This window comes from Rhea pennata, chromosome 3 (genome assembly GCF_028389875.1).
Source record: "Rhea pennata isolate bPtePen1 chromosome 3, bPtePen1.pri, whole genome shotgun sequence".
Classification (NCBI taxonomy): Eukaryota; Metazoa; Chordata; class Aves; order Rheiformes; family Rheidae; genus Rhea; species Rhea pennata.
The window spans coordinates 12,973,597-12,984,577 of record NC_084665.1 but is presented as its reverse complement, the minus strand read 5'-3'; positions in this window follow the sequence as shown (position 1 = coordinate 12,984,577).

The window sequence follows — 10,981 nt, the reverse complement described above, 5'->3', positions numbered from 1 at the left end:
CCGGCACGGCGGTTTGGGGCCCTGGGCGTTAGGCAGGAAGGCGCCGACGGTGAGGTGCGCGGGAGGGTTGCGCTCGTGCCGCCACGCCGGAGGGACGCGACCGTTTTGTTCGCGTGTTACGTCCCATGACTCTTCAAACTTTTCATTTTGCAGAGAGTAACGATATATTTTTTAAAAATCTTCTATAGATAAAAGTATAAATTTCAAGGCTTCAGAATTTATATGGTTTCAGTACCTCACGAAACCTTTTGCTTGAAAAACCCCCAAAATAGTCTTAAGGAAAAATCCCCCTTTGAATGCTTTTTGAACTTCAGATAATTTTTAAATAATAATAATAATAAAAAAAAGTCTCCCGCGGTTGAGGTGTGAGCTGAACTCGCTCCGGCCTGTCCGTGAGCTGGGCTGTGTGGCGGGAGGTGGCCGTCGCAGACGGGGCGCGGAGAAGCCGCTGCGCGGCCCTGCGTCCGGGCGCGAGGGTCCGCGAGGCTCCCTGGGGAGCCGGGTACCGCGTGAGTGGGTCTTACACGCTTCTCCACGCGGACCCAGAATACGAGAGGGGGGTTGTCTGTCTGTCTGTCTGCTTGGGGGATTTTTTTTTCCTTGGCTCTGGACATCCTAGGTTCAGAGGAATCGATTTGGACTTGCAAACAGCCACACTTGGTCTAGCAAAGCTGATTGAATGGCTGACCGTGCATTACACGGTGTCCTCGGTTTTACCTCTCTGATCTGACTTCTCACCTGCTGTTCTTGCTAGAAGGGGAATAAACACGTCCAGCTGGAAACCATCTAGCTGATGTAATCGTCGCTTGCTCATCCAGCATCCTTTTGGCCAGGCACATTGGGGCGCACTCATGTGAATGAGCCGGCCCTGTGTGCGACCGTGCTTTGCCGGATGCAACCTTTCAGAGGGCTTTGGTGGAGAAAGAGGCAAAAGAACGGCTAGAGGGGCTGCAACAGAGGGAAAAGAAGAAAGAGGGATAATTTTTCTGTGTGTGTCTAGGTCTAGGTGACCCTGCTTGAGCAGGGAGGTTGGACTAGACGATCTCCAGAGGTCCCTGCCAACCTCAACCATTCTGTGATTCTATGTGTGTAGGTGTATGTATTTCTATGTATATATTTTTTTTTCTTTCAAAGAAGCACCCTGTAGACTACTTACTCCTAAAGCAAGAGTTTAGCCTGTGGCAGTGGAACATATATATATAGCCTATCCATAGGAAGCCAGCCACCAAGGCAGGGCCTTTAGTGTAAGCCCATGAAGCAGAGAGGTGAGGGAGCTGTTGATACCTAGCTCAGCAGTAATCACGGATAAACCACAGCAGTTGCAATGTGTACTCCAAAGGAACGTGAAATTTTAGTAATGCTTACCAGTTAGGCGTAGAGCAGCCCACAGTGGAGGCAGAGCCTTGCTAGTCTAACATGGTTAATGCTCCTGTATTTCTTATCGTTGTAACAGGGCACTGGCTTCCTTCAGTGGAAGTAAAGCTCCTGCTGCAGTTCTCCTGAAAAGACTCTCGATGTCCCACATCTTTGTTAATTCGTCCCCTAATACTTAAAAGTACCGCTTTGTTCTGTATCGTACAGATCAGAGAGCAAATACCCTGACAGTCTAATTAATCAGTCTAAGTTGTATCACAGCTGTGAATGAACCAGTTGTGTTTTGTGCAAAAGCTGCGTATTTCTTTGCAGAGTTTCTCTTCTCCACCTTGTCCAGCTTTTTTCCCCCCTCGTCTCTAGAACAGTGCAGCAAGGCAATCCCTGGGAACACAGGGTGAAGAGACGAGGGCAGCTCACCACGGTGTTGGTGTTGGTGGCTCCTTTGAGATCATCCTTAAAATTAATATTTTTATATTTTTATTGAGAGGCAACAGATTGCATTTAAATCTCTTCCATTTCTAACTCTTGGGGTTTCCAGACTTTCTTCCTTCCCCCTCTTGCAGGTATGACCCCAAATAGCGTGTAATAAGCTCCGTGTGAATGGTCGCAGATTGAAGCCATCAGATACTTCCTTAGAAATGAGTGTTTGGACCCGTTGTGGTGTCACTAATGTAACGAATGCTACAGGGTCGTGATTTTTCTTGCCGGGTGGTGTGGTGTGGTGCGGCACTTGCATGCTGCGGGTGGGATGCAGCTCTTGCAGTTGTCCCTGGATGTGGGGGGAGGGCAAGGGGGACTCGTTGGGGGTTTTGTTGGTCCCCCTCCCGCTGGTGTGGAGCTCCACCAGCCTGGAGGAGGAGCAAGGACCCAAAACTCAGCTCTGCTCCTCTTTCGCTTCAGCAGGCCCTCAGCAAGTTTGGCTACTCTGCAACGTGACAGGAGGGGGGAAAAGAAATGTGTGAAGCAGAAGTAATGAAAACTGTTAAAAATAAGTGCTTTTTTTGAGGGGGGGCACTTGCCCTTTGGTTCATTCTGGACTCAGATACTTTGTAATAGCTTAGGAAAAAATTATTGTAGCCAGCAGGATCCCTGAAGCTGGTACTTAGGAGCTGCGCTAGCTAGGGGAGCTGGTGAGGACGCCTGCATTACAATAGCTTTCCTGTTCGGGAAGCAAAACAATAGGGCACAGAGTCTTTGCTTCTAGAAATGCTTGCTTACAGGCAAAGCTTTTAAATGCTGAATGTGCTGAAGCTATAAACTAGATTTTTAACTACAGCCTATAGATTTCAAGTAAAAAATACCTCCCAGAATTCCTGAGCACTGACTGATGGGTGCCTTTGCCAAGGAAAAATTTTATTTTATAAAATTTCTCAAGTGTTTATTAAAAAAAATCCGGACATTTTTGATTTGCACAGCATTGTCTGCTAATTGCTGCATTAAGTAAGAGTTGTGCACAAGTTATGACCCAGCTGCTCTCCGGATCTTTGGGAGCTGTGACTCCCGCTCTGCTCGGTGCCCATGGGAAGCAGTGTCGAAGTCTGAAACGGAAGAGCAGGAGCGAAGTGCATGTGTTAGCTCTGCCGTGCTAATGCTTATAACAAAAGGAATAGAAGTATGTATTAATCTAAACTTAAAAGTTGCGTAGCGCAGCTAGGGGAGAGACCTGGAGGTTCTCGGTACTCTGAAAAGAGGAAATTCTCCTCTTCCAGCAAAGGAAACTTCAGCACTTGAAGAGTCAAGCCGCTGTTGGCAGCTGCATACAGGAAGAGAAAATGCTCGCCTTGAACTTGAAAGCAAAACGCAGTTTCAAACACAAACTAGATGGGCTATGTGATTGCCTAAGTTTACAGTTCAGGTGTCCTATACAGTGTCTTTATTTAAATATAAATACGTAAGTAAGAAAGCATTGAGCAGAAGACCTTCCCCTGTGGTTTTCTTTTGAAGTAAGAGGAGAAGCTTCCCCAGACTTTGTGCTTTTGTGAAATACATGGGGTTTTTTTGTTTTGTTTTTTTGTTTTTAATGAGGGCAGTGACTGACAGCCAGGAGCCGCTGGAAGGCAGAGGGAAGGTGGCACCCGCGGGCAGCTCGATCGCTGTCCTTGATGCTGCAGGGTGCTTTAGGATACCACGAACAGGAAGGAGTCCACACCGCCACCCTAGCCTGAGCCTACGTGAGCCACTCTGACTATTTTAAGGGTATATTTCCGTGGCAGGGTTCTCGGCCGTGTTGTTTTAGCCTCCTCCCTTCTTGCTTGCACAGGAAAAAAATCTCTCTGACATGAAAACGCTTCAAAACCCCCGCTGCCAAGCCCCCCTTGAAGATCTAGTAATGGTCTCGGGTCGATTTCTGTCTAGCCTTGCCTGGGAGCTCATCTTCCCCGATGTCCAAAAGCAGTCTCTTTTTCTTTTATCTTTTTTTTTCCTTTGGGAGGGTGAGGGGTGTCCTTTGGTGGTTATTCTGCAGCTGCTGCTGGGTTTTACTTTTTCTTCGATTCACAGGGTAGAGCTGGCACCGTGGCTCGGTGCTGAGGTGGGGGGCAGCCTGTGCTGCAGCTCTGCAGTATCTGAACCAAGAGAGCCCAAGGAATTAAATTCACTGCTGATGGACCCATGATACCACCGCTTCACCAAATGCAGGAGTTGTAATCTGGGGAAACATGCTCCAGAAATCTTTTTTTTTTTTTTTTTTTAATGTATGTATATTTGGCTGGAAAGGAGCAGAGAGGTAAGAATGAACTGGGTGCTCCCCAGGTTGCGTTTTGCAGACGCAGTTGCCTGGTAGCGTTTGCCCTGAGACTTCCTCCCAAAAGGGGCTCCGGGCTTTCGTGGGCTTCGGTGCTGCCGCGCACCTGGGTCTGGTTTTCACGTTCGTTAACGCTGGCGCCTCGTAAATCAGCACGTCCTGAAAACCCCGCTGGAGCCGCCGGGCGCTCGGTCCCCTCCGCGACGTTTGTGAGCCGCCGGCGGCCGCGGCAGCCCGACCTTGGCAAACCGAGCAGAGCGCTTCTGCGCGTGCGTGGTTAAGTAGCACTGAGCAAACAAACATTGCGTGGGATTTGGGGGTAACCAATAATTTTTTTTTTCTTTGGATCACTTGTTGAGAACACAACTTTTTTTGCATTTAAAGTTCAGCATAAGTGTCCGAAAATTGGCAGTCTACCTCATGCAAGAATTGGTTGTGAATTCGCTTCTCAGCACGGTTATAATTTAGGCTGCAGATCATCCTAGCTATCCTTTTGCCTTTATTTAGACGAGAAGCCTGAGCGTAGCCTCTTCTTCCTTGGCTCGTGGCTGGTTTTGGGCTCAGCTCATCCTGCCTTGCAAAGGAGGGCAATGAAATGAAACGAAGTGAAACGGAGGCAGAGCGAAGGAGGAAGCAGCCCTCGAAGTGCACAGGCATCTCGGCTCCCTGTGTGCTTGCACGTGCCGGCTCACTGACACCCTTTCTGTTAACGTTGAGCACTTTTAAGCCTCAGTTGCTCATTGCTTGGCCAGAATTCAGAGCCTGACTTCTTGTTGTGTTATAAATGGCCCGCGCTACGTACATCTATGCTACTACCATCACTTTATTCTTCAAAATTGGGGAAGGAAGAGGCATGGAAGTGAGAGAGGCTCAGGCTCACACAGGCAAATTCTGCCCCAGCTGGGTTACTGGAACCGCTGCTAACAAAACCAGCTTTTTGTGGGTATTTGTTTCCAGCAAGAACTTAAAAAGTTGAGCAATAAAAGATTTCTAGAAAGGATCACACGCACAAGGCTACGTTGAAGCTCTGCTCTCATACCTACTAAAACACCTAATGTGACACATATGTTAACTTGTTTTTTAGAAATTGCTTTTTTTCTAACACTACTGAGAAATTTAAGTGGCGGATACTAGAACAGCAAGGTGAAGCGAGTCCAAATGTCTCCAGTAAGGTTTGGTAGCCATAGTTGAATGAATTTTCTGTTTTGTTTTTCTTGACAGCATTTTTATTTAAAAAATCTTCAAAAAACACACAGTGGGAAAAAATTAAGGAGATGTATACATTTTACCGTGAAGTACAGAAGTATAGCTGTTGAAGTTCCAAGAGTTAATTAAGATTTAAACCACTGTATTTAAACAAATAACAGGACTGGTTGGACAGGTTTAATCAGAGAAGTCGTCGGTGTAATTGAGCCGATTTCCAGCAAAACCAGCTTCTAAAGCCAAGGTGCGTGAGCTCATCTCTACTGAGATGCATCAAACAGACTTCTTCATTTACTGCCTCTGGTTTGGGCGTGAATGCTTCAGCAATTTTTTTTTTCTAGAGCAAGATGATGAGAGGGGTAAAAATAGTTCTTCAGTGTTTGTACTCTGGCAACAAATTTATCAGCTTTTCTACGTGTCTCATTGATAACAGTACTTGTTACAAATATTAACCCAAATATTCACCCCTGGAAGTCATGTGGTTTTCCTTTTTTAACACCATTAGAAATATTATAGTGTGATATAATACAATTTTGAAAATTGGCCTTGGGTGCAATACTCCTCCTTTATCCAGTGCCATTGCATGTCCCTTACCTGAAACTAGCTCGGGTGCTGCTGTGGAGCTTGCGCTGGCCGAGCACGAGCAGCTCCGGGATGCCAGGAGGTGCAGTAACCCTGCACCAGCGCCGCTGCCCTCTCCAGCCTCCGAGCGTGAGCTTCGCTACCGCAAGGAGCTGTGCATGCTGCCAGTCACAAAAAACAAGGCCTGAAAGTAAGATTTTTTTTTTTGATTTCTTACATTTTTATGCATTTGTTCACCTTGTCATTTCAAAGCCTGTGAACTATGTTTGTTTTGTATTTTCAATATATATATTTTTCCCCTGGACACTGTGGTGATTTAGGGAAGTAATATTGTTAACATGCTATAAATGGGGATTGAGGCCAATTTTCTCCCTATATCTAGGGCAGGTTGTTGTGCAGGAATCGAAGATCCGTGGTGTCCCTCCTCTCCCGGTGAGATCCCAGATGGCTGCAGTCAGCTGAACGGGGTTGCTGTCTGCTCTGTAATCCCCTTTCTGGAGACTACGGGTTTCTGCTTTAAAAGCCTCCCATAAATCTGCTTCTGTGCTTGTAGCACAGAAGAGCAGCTATTCTTGATTATATTTTAAAGTATTTTAAATTTTCTTTCTTACTCTAGAATTAAAAACTCTTTGTGCTCAAACGCAATCCTTTAATACCAATAGCTTTGGCATGTCTTACCAATATTTGGAAATGCTGCAGTCTGTGTTTTCCATAATCCTTTGAAAAATGGGCTATTCCAAGGGCGTACTGCTGGAGTAATTTGACAGTCACACTGCAAGAATGGGAGTGTAAGCATCCCAGGTAGCCAAAAGCTTTATCGCAACACCCATTACTCAGAGAATTGCACCAGCTTCCCTTAGTCAATAATAAGTCTTATTTACAACTGCTCATACAATATAAAAAGGAAGCTTGTTGCACCATTGTGGAGATCAAAGTCTGAATGTGTTTTTTCTGCTTCTCCTGTTTAGAGGAGTGAAGTCAGTCTGCATACATCTGTATCCCCTCTGTTATTGCTGAGCACAGCACGGTTGATAGCCCTGGCCATTTTTTAAAAGCTGTTTCTAAAGATAAACGTTTTGTAAAAATTCCCAGAATGCGAGTGCTCAACTTGCATGCCGCGAGAGCCGTACTGTTTGATAGTATACCGTTCCTTTATACGGGGGGTGTTTAAGTTCCAAATTTGATCATCATAAATCAATATCTAATGAGAGACTTTTTCCATGATCAAGGGTGAAATCCCAGCCTTACTGAGGTCTGTGCAAATGAACCCCCGATGATTTAATTTGATAAAATTTGGAGTTTAATTCTAAATCTCCTGCTCCTTTTTAAGAACCATTTTATCACTGAAAAAATATGAATAAAATTACATGTACTAGTCTAAGGAATATCCAAAGTGCCTGAGCACATTCACTTTCTTTAATCTTCAATGACTTTAAAAGTGTATTGTCCTTAGTTTTTCAATGGCAGTTTGAAAAGGAAAAGGCTTGTAACAATGAGTAGAATTTATTTTTTCTTTTCTCCCATTTTATGCTGTGATCTAATTTGATGTGTATTCATCACTAGGAGTTTTCATCTTTTAATTTAAACAGTAGAGGCCTTTTGACTAAACAGACAAGGATGCTTTGATCATATATAATACTCTGTGTGTGTAGTTTTTGTGCAATAATGCAAAAGAATACTCTTGCCTAAGACAGCCTTACGAGTGTTTTCTTCCACAGAAGCAAAGAGCTAATCAAGAGGATATAGAAGCTAATTACCCCACCCACTTCTGAAGCCTCTGCTAAAACTTTATAATCATGTCTCTGTCCTCCTGGATTAGTAGTTTCATACAATATTTTCTTTTCCTCTGCTTGCAGCATCTATAAAAATAAGTTAAAAAAGTTAAAAGTTAAAAAGTTAAAAAAAAAAAAAACACCCTCCGAAGTATCACTAATAGCATAGAGATACATAGGTGTGGTGCAGGTACATGGGAGTTCACTTAGCTGCTTCACTTCAGTGTGACTGAAGAGATCAACTTTGAGCAAGAGAAATGTTGCAAGTATTTCAGAGCAAAACAAATTCAGGGGAGCTTGTGATCAGCTCTTACTACTGCACTATGTAATGGTTTTATTTTGCTAATATCAGAAACTTCTGTATCCTTTTTCCTTAATGTTGCATAAGTAGTTTGGTGAATTCAAAGCGGTTTTAATTCTGTGCAACGTAGATGTGTACTGTGTGCCACAGTGGTCTAGGATTTCACATTGCTCTGATTTGTATGTTAGACGCATTTAGTGAAGCAGTAATTTTAGTGTACACCTTTATTATATATTTCATACTTCATACATTTCCTCTTCCTTTAGAGCACATTTAAAATCCCATGTCAGAACTCACCATAATCCTGTGGTATAAGGAGAATACTATTTATACTCATCTTCAATGTCTCTCAGCATGTCACCATGCAATTTAAATCAGAAAATGGAAAAAGAATTTGAGGGCAGCAGGAGCTCCTCTCACCTTCCTTCTGGCTACTTGGATTTTTTTTTCTGTAGATGAATTTCAGTGGAACATGTAAGTCGAGCACCTAATGTATTTGATATCTATACTTAAAAAGAAGTCTGCATCTTATTAAAAAGATGGTCAGATGGATAGAAATCATATAAAAATGAATATAAGAACTTTGCCTGATCAGTGAAATTTTTAACTTTTTTCTTTAAACCAAAGGAGTCCCTTTTAAAAACTCCATTTGAATTAAAACACTTTTGAGATAGGATTTATTTCACTTGTTGACCACAAACATTGTTATGTAAAATGAAGAACAGGAAGGTGAAAAATGCAAGATAGACATGGTATATGTAAGCATTAATATTAACAACAACAACAAAAATTATTGTAAACTCTATGTTTCAGAAGTGCTTACAGATCGTTAATTAGAGAAAAGACAACAGGTTGGATATTACTTGAATTCAGTTCCACAGACTTTATTTAGCTCAGGAGGCTAGTGTGAGGCCTCAACTTACGGTGTTATATAGCATACAGTTATGAGCCTGAAGGTGTATGAGCTTAAACATTAGCATACACAGTAGAGCTAATAGTTCATAATATTGCAGGCAGCAATTACCAGTTAATTATTATTTGGCAGGGTTGAATGGCCACCAATTCTTGGGACCATTAACAATGAATACTTCTGGTGATGTGCTTCCAGTCTTAGAGGGGCTCCTTGCTTGGAGAGAGGGCCTCTGTAATACCAACCCCTCCTACCAAAACCAGTTAGTATAATAAAGTTCCTGCGACGACTTCTGTAAGTAAACATGGTATGCAGAGCCCTTCATAGCTCTGAATCTAACTATTTTAGACCCCAGTCCTGCAGACAATCACAAATTCTAGTTCGACGATACTCAGATTGTACGAGTACAGGTAACTTTATTAAACCTCTATATAGTCCATTAATTTATACTTTATCTTAAACTTGGGCATGATTTAGTGCGGACTGTGTCTGCTCAGGAGACTTGAACTGTAATCTACTTTTAAACCAATCTTTCCTGAGCCTTCCTGATGGCGAGTCAAATAATCCTCTCTCTGGTCAACACTATTGTTTTCTGCCCATTCTTCTGAGCCTTCTCGTAGTTGACGCTCCTTGTTTCAGGGCCTTTTGGATTGCTTCTTCCCCAAGCCTGGTTTCCTTTTTTCACATCCCACAGAAGAATATTTTGGGGATGGAGCCAGCTGGAGCATGAACTTCAGCACCAGCCTCCCTCCCAGATCCCCATTTATACCTCTTACTGAGCTCAAAAGGAGAACCGACAGGTGAATTTTGAAATCTCTCATTCTCAAGGGCATACTGCTGTCTTAAGTGTTTTCAGGCAGATGTGATATAATAGTGTTTGGCATATTTATTCTCCAAGTGAGATTACAACTAGAAACCTTCATATTTAGGCATATTAATTGCAGGTCTGTTTTGCCAGTAGAACGAAGTGGACTCATTCCAAGCGTTAGTTGCTGTAATTAAGATCCACTGTAATTGTAAACTGTGTAAAAGTAATAAAGCAAGAAACTTTGCTGGCTTTGAAAAGAAGCTCCTTTTACATAGAGTTATCAAATGTGTTTCAGATAAAAGCTTATTGTCTTAATGCAACTAAAAAAACAACTTTATTCTGATTGCATTTATTTAAAACTATGCTAACACGACTAATTTTCCTGTGACTTTTAATCTCCCTTAGAAGCTTCTTGTTGGCCTATGTAAAGAAAAATGCTACAAATACATTAGAAAATACAACCTGAACTGTTTGGTTTAAAAACAGTAACAATAAAGGGAGTATTTTATTTTTTGGGGAAAATCAGAACGCTCAGGGCTGAACAGTGCAAGATAAATAATAAGGTACATTTTCATTAATAATTCACTTACAAAAGGCCCATTTCCTGCATTCACTTAGATTAAAAGCTCAAGTTTCTAGCTATTGTGCTTTAAAGGAAAAAAAGTAATTTTACTGAGCAAATAACAGAATAAATCTCAGAATATTAAGGGCCAGGTTGTGGTTACCAGAGGCCCTATTTTGTAGGGTGTTTCTTTTTCCCCTCTAATTTGAGATTTTTGGTGCATTGATGTGGTATTTCCTATGTTCTGTATTGTGAAACATTTGTCTTGTCTTAGTGGTATTTGGCTTTAATTGTGAAGCTTTGACAGTTCACTTTCTAGCCTGACAACAGGTATTGGAATTTGAAGGGAATGAAAAGCCAGTGAAGGACGTGCAAAACCTTTCAAAATTTTTGTGACTGAAGGATTTAACGGTTTCAGCGTCCAACAGTTGAACGAGTTCAAAAGCAAAATAATCGCCCTTGCTTTTTAAGAGGTATTCACTGGGGCCTTGCAGACCTTTTCACAACCCGATTGCTTCGGTTTCCTGATTGCTAAACGTGCCAGGAAGGCGGGTGTCCTGCCTGGAAGCGTTACCTCAAACCGAGCGGGCTTCCGGGCGCCCAACAGCGCCCGCGCGCGCCGCTGCGCCATTTTGGTTTGTTTACCACAGGCGCCGCGGCGTCACCTCCCCTGCGCGCCGCGGGGGGCCCGGGCGCCCGGACCGCGCCACGGCGCGGCAGCCAATG